This window comes from Salmo salar, chromosome 06, assembly GCF_965601325.2.
Source record: "Salmo salar chromosome 06, fSalSal1, whole genome shotgun sequence".
Classification (NCBI taxonomy): domain Eukaryota; kingdom Metazoa; phylum Chordata; class Actinopteri; order Salmoniformes; family Salmonidae; genus Salmo; species Salmo salar.
The window spans coordinates 25,297,142-25,303,926 of record NC_138296.1 but is presented as its reverse complement, the minus strand read 5'-3'; positions in this window follow the sequence as shown (position 1 = coordinate 25,303,926).

Below are 6,785 nucleotides of genomic sequence, written 5' to 3'. Positions count from 1 at the left end.
ATCTGACGCGCGCAGACAGCCCACATGTTTGGCCATTCATAGTTTCTGAATCGCCTGATATTTAACCCCAGGTTGATTTTATGTTCCAGGTTTGCTCCTGCCCCATATACCAACTTTTATTGGAATCATAACCTGTCAATATATCTGATCTATGGAGAGATGTCACTAGGAAGGGAGGGGCTGCAGAGAATAATGACAGTCTGGTATTGACATCTCTCACTGTGGTCTACCCCTCAAGCCAGGTCAAGCCTGGTTCATGTGCCAAAGACATGGATACTTGAATTACCCTCCTAAACCCCAGATATCTTGCCCAAGATATCACCCAGATACGTGGTGTTTACCAGTATTGCCTTAGACCTACTCTCACTACTTACCGCTGCCCTCAATGCCACGAAAATGGCGACAGTCACTCGTTTAATTCTTGATTATAATTTAAGCTAAACAGACTGGCAATCAGGATAGCCCAAGCCCTCTGTACAGGCTGTAAAAAATGCACTTAGATGTTTACTGAGTACATGTTACTATCAAACACACTATAAATCACAGCAGACAGTAGGACACCACTGTTCTTCACATGTAAAATGTTCTTCACATGTAGCCTGAGGCCTATATGCTATTATAGGTATTGATGAAACAATATTATGCCACATTAACTTTTGGAGAAGACTATAGACAAGCCAATAAGACAGCCTGCATCTCAAATGGCACACTATTCCCTTTTTATTGCACTACTTTTAACCAGGACCCATAGGGCTCTGGTCAAGTAGTGCACTATATAGGGAATATGGTGCCATTTGAGATGCACAAAGAGCTACCTGGCTGCGCTAGCCAGCCTGTGACAATGACTGATACTGTATGTAGGCACAGCATGTAACAAGAGGCAGTAAAAGTCACAGTGGCCAGAATTTACAGGCTATTGTCCCTCTGTGAAGGAGCAACAGGAAGCACCATCCACCCCGATGTCATGCTGGGCTTCTGATTGGTTGGCTTCCACCAGGCCCAGTAGATGTAGTCTGGGGGTCAATAGTTTGTGTGTGTGTGTGTGTGTGTGTGTGTGTGTGTGTGTGTGTGTGTGTGTGTGTGTGTTGTGTGTGTGTGTGTGTGTGTGTGTGCCTGACACGATGGTCGATCACTTACTGGAGTCTGAAGAGAGCCGAGAACAACTACCCATTGCAGCTGATGAGCGTTTACTATAGTCAATATGGAAGCAAACCCTGTGGCAACAGAGAGTCAGTTAATTGTGTGGCTGGCTGTAAGCTTTACAGCAAATTATTAGGGCCAGGAGTCTTTTATGACCATGTGACCTGATCAAGAAAAACTCCTGGGTCCTTATTCAAAAAGTGTCTCAGAGTAGGAGTGCTGATCTAGAAACAGTTCCCCTGTCTGTGATCAGTAGATGGTTTTGTGTCTTTATGTCATTGTTGTCACACTCATAAGCATGTTCACTCTAGAGTAGTGTCCCAAATGGCACCCTATTCCCTTAATAGTGCACTACTTCTCCCCAGGGCCCATAGCGCTTTATAGGGAATATGCTGCCATTTCAGTCTAATTCACCTTGGAGAATTGTTCAACTGAGCATCGCCTTTCATATAATCTATCCCTTTATCCTCCACTCTTTCCTACATTCTTTCCCATGTAGTTCTGTCCACCCTACTCCCTAACATCTACTGTTCTATCCTCCTCCATCCACCTCTCTCTGCTGTTGTTCTGTTCTTCAGTCGACCCCTCCCTAATTCAACCATACTCTCTGATGTTGTTCTGTTCTTCAGTCGACCCCTCCCTAATTCAACCATACTCTCTGATGTTGTCCTGTTCTTCAGTCGACCCCTCCCTAATTCAACCATACTCTCTGATGTTGTTCTGTTCTTCAGTCGACCCCTCCCTAATTCAACCATACTCTCTGATGTTGTTCTGTTCTTCAGTCGACCCCTCCCTAATTCAACCATACTCTCTGATGTTGTTCTGTTCTTCAGTCGACACCTCCCTAATTCAACCATACTCTCTGCTGTTGTTCTGTTCTTCAGTCGACCCCTCCCTAATTCAACCATACTCTCTGCTGTTGTTCTGTTCTTCAGTCGACCCCTCCCTAATTCAACCATACTCTCTGCTGTTGTTCTGTTCTTCAGTCGACACCTCCCTAATTCAACCATACTCTCTGCTGTTGTTCTGTTCTTCAGTCGACCCCTCCCTAATTCAACCATACTCTCTGCTGTTGTTCTGTTCTTCAGTCGACCCCTCCCTAATTCAACCATACTCTCTGCTGTTGTTCTGTTCTTCAGTCGACCCCTCCCTAATTCAACCATACTCTCTGATGTTGTTCTGTTCTTCAGTCGACCCCTCCCTAATTCAACCATACTCTCTGATGTTGTTCTGTTCTTCAGTCGACCCCTCCCTAATTCAACCATACTCTCTGATGTTGTTCTGTTCTTCAGTCGACCCCTCCCTAATTCAACCATACTCTCTGATGTTGTTCTGTTCTTCAGTCGACCCCTCCCTAATTCAACCATACTCCCTGGTGTTGCTTCCTACCACATCACCTCCCCCCCACAACCATACTCTCTGATGTTGCTTCCTACCACATCACCTCCCTCCCACAACCATACTCCCTGGTGTTGCTTCAAACCACGTCACCTCCCTCCCACAACCATACTCCCTGCTGTTGCTTCCTACCACGTCACCTCCCCTCCCACAACCATACTCCCTGGTGTTGCTTCATACCACGTCACCTCCCCTTCCACAACCATACTCTCTGATGTTGCTTCATACCACGTCACCTCCCTCCCACAACCATACTCCCTTATGTTGCTTCATACCACGTCACCTCCCCCCCACAACCATACTCCCTTATGTTGCTTCATACCACGTCACCTCCCTCCCACAACCATACTCCCTTATGTTGCTTCATACCACGTCACCTCTCTCCCACAACCATACTCCCTTATGTTGCTTCATACCACGTCACCCTCCCTCCCACAACCATACTCCCTTATGTTTCTTCATACCACGTCACCTCCCTCCCACAACCATACTCCCTTATGTTGCTTCATACCACGTCACCTCCCCCCCACAACCATACTCCCTTATGTTGCTTCATACCACGTCACCTCCCTCCCACAACCATACTCCCTTATGTTGCTTCATACCACGTCACCTCCCTCCCACAACCATACTCCCTTATGTTGCTTCATACCACGTCCCCTCCCTCCCACAACCATACTCCCTGGTGTTGCTTCATACCACGTCACCTCCCTCCCACAACCATACTCTCTGATGTTGCTTCATACCACGTCACCTCCCCCCCACAACCATACTCCCTTATGTTGCTTCATACCACGTCACCTCCCTCCCACAACCATAGTCCCTTATGTTGCTTCATACCACGTCCCCTCCCTCCCACAACCATACTCCCTTATGTTGCTTCATACCACGTCACCTCCCTCCCACAACCATACTCCCTGGTGTTGCTTCATACCACGTCACCTCCCTCCCACAACCATACTCCCTTATGTTGCTTCATACCACGTCACCTCCCTCCCACAACCATACTCCCTGGTGTTGCTTCATACCACATCACCTCCCTCCCACAACCATACTCCCTGGTGTTGCTTCATACCACGTCACCTCCCCTCCCACAATCATACTCCCTGGTGTTGCTTCATACCACATCACCTCCCCTCCCACAACCATACTCTCTGATGATGCTTCCTACCACGTCATCTCCCTCCCACAACCATACTCTCTGATGATGCTTCCTACCACGTCACCTCCCTCCCACAACCACACTCTCTGATGATGCTTCCTACCACGTCACCTCCCTCCCACAACCATACTCTCTGATGTTGCCTCATATGTCCATACCACGTCACCTTCCTCTCTCAACCATACAACTTTTCCCTCCTTATAGACACTCACCCAATTCCTGGTGTTCTCCCTCCATCTATACACCCCCACTGCCATCTTCCACCAGCCACCCTCCCCCTCTCCTATACAGACTGATTCCCCAAAGCCCATCCCCCACATTCCACAGTGAGTGTGATCATACAGCTGACAAATAGCTTTAGTAAACATGGAACAGCAATATCAATGGCTACGTAAACGCTGTGAAATTCAGGTTTCAAGACTATGGAACATAAAGATGAAAATATGAATGGAATCATAACTTTATATGACAGGCAGTAAATCAAGTTCTTATTTTCTTCTCATATCGCCCCCAAGACAGACTATACAGTGATTTCATTCAAGATCTAAAACCCACAGTAGTGTGTACAGAGAACCTCATCAGCAGGGAGTCTTTCCTCTGAGTGCCGATCGTGCCAGTGTGTGTGTGACTGCCTTCAGTGTCTCCTCAGTGTATTCTGAGCCTCACAGCCAACTGACAGACAGGAGGTTTGGTCTCATCAGGCGGTCGCCAGGAGACAAGACAGAGACTCCTTGCACTTTCCTGACTCCTGTTCAATACGAATGCCCAGTCAGACAGAGGCAGATAGACAGAAGGCAGGCAGACACAGACAGACGGGTGGGCAGACGGACAAATCACCTTTATTCTGCAAATATATTCACATTCTGTTAAAGCTCCCCAAAGCGCACACATCCCTGGGTCGCTCCTCTTTTCAGTTCACTGCGGTTAGCGACTGGAACGAGCTGCAACAAGCACTCAAACTGGACAGTTTTATCTCAATCTCTTCATTTAGACTCAATCATAGACACTCTTACTGACAGTTGTGGCTGCTTTGTATGATGTATTGTTGTCTCTTTCTTCTTGACCGTTGTACTTTTGACTTTGCCCAATAATGTTTGTACCATGTTTTTGTGTTGCTACCATGTTGTTGTCATGTTGTGTTGCTACCATGCTGTGTTGTCATGTGTTGCTGCCTTGCTATGTTGTCTAAGGTCTCTATGTAGGGTTGTGTCTCTCTTGTTGTGATGTGTGTCTTGTCCTATATTTATATTTATATATATATATATATATTTTTTTTATCCCAAGCCCGTGTCCCCACAGGAGGCCTTTTGCCTTTTGATAGGCAGTCATTCTAAATAAGAATTTGTTCTTAAATAAAGGTTAAATAAAATACAAATATTTGCATGTACAGGAATATGACTCTGTGAAATGGTGCTGCCACAATAAACAAACAGGATATACAGACAACCTACAGTACCATTCAAAAGTTTGGACACACCTACTCACTCAAGGGTTTTTCTTTATTTTGACTATTTTTTACATTGTAGAATAATAGTGAAGACATCAAAACTATGAAGTAACATACAGAATCATGTAACAAAAAAAGTGTTAAACAAATTCTTCAAAGTAGCCACCCTTTGCCTTGATGACAGCTTTGCACACTCTTGCCATTCTCTCAACCAGCTTCATGAGTTAGTCACCTGGAATGCATTTAAATTAACAGGTGTGCCTTGTTAAAAGTTAATTTGTGGAATTTCTTTCCTTCATGCGTTTGAGCCAATCTGTTGTGACAAGGTAGGGGTGGCATACAGAAGATAGCCCTATTTGGTAAAAGACCAAGTCCATATTATGTCAAGAACAGCTCAAATAAGCAAAGAGAAACGACAGTCCAACATTACTTTAAGACATGAAGGTCAGTCAATCCGGAAGATTTTAAGAACTTTGAAAGTTTCTTCAAGTGCCGTTGCAAAAACCATCAAGCGCTATGATGAAACTGGCTCTCATGAGGACCGCCACAGGAAAGGAAGACCCGGAGTTACCTCTGCTGAAAAGGACACGTTCATTAGTAACCAGACTCAGATTGCAGCATGAATAAATGCTTCAGAGTTCAAGTAACAGACACATCTCGACATCAACTGTTCAGAAGAGACTGTGGGAATCAGGCCAAGGACACCAATAAGAAAAAGAGACTTGCTTGGGCCAAGAAACACGAAATCTGTCCTTTGGTCCGATGAGTCCAAATTTGAGATTTTTGGTTCCAACCGTAGTGTCTTTGTGAGATGAAGAGTAGGTGAACGGATGATCTCTGCATGTGTTGTTCACATCGTGAAGCACGAAGGTGGTGTGATGGTGCTTTGCTGGTGACACTGTCAGTGATTTATTTAGAATTGAAGGCACACTTAACCAGCATGGCTACCACAGCATTCTGGAGCGATACCCCATCCCATCTGGTTTGCACTTAGTGGGACTATAATTCGTTTTTCAAAAAGCACAATGACCCAACACACCTCCAGGCTGTGTAAGGGCTACTTTACCAAGAAGGAGAGCGAAGGAGTGCCGCATCAGATGACCTGGCCTCCACAATCACCCGACCTCAACCCAATTGAGATGGTTTGCGTTGAGTTGTACCGCAGAGTGAAGGAAAAACAGCCAACAAGTGCTCAGCATATGTGGGAACTCCTTCAAGACTGTTGGAAAAGCATTCCAGGTGAAGCTGGTTGAGAGAATGCCAAGAGTGTGCAAAACTGTTATCAAGGCAAAGTGTAGCTATTTTGAAGAATATTTTGATTTGTTTAACATTTTTTGCTTACATCATTCCATATGTGGCATTTCATAGTTTTGATTTCTTCACTATTATTCTACAATGTAGAAAATAGTATAAAATAAAGAAAAATCCTTGAATGAGTAGGTGTGTCCAAACATTTGACTGGTACTGTATGTAAACTCAGCAAAAAAAGAAAGGCCCCTGTCTTTCAAAGATAATTAGTCAAATCCAAATAACTTCACAGATCTTCATTGTAAAGGGTTTAAACACTGTTTCCCATGATTGTTCAATGAACCATAAACAATTAATGAACATGCACCTGTGGAACGGTCGTTAAGACAC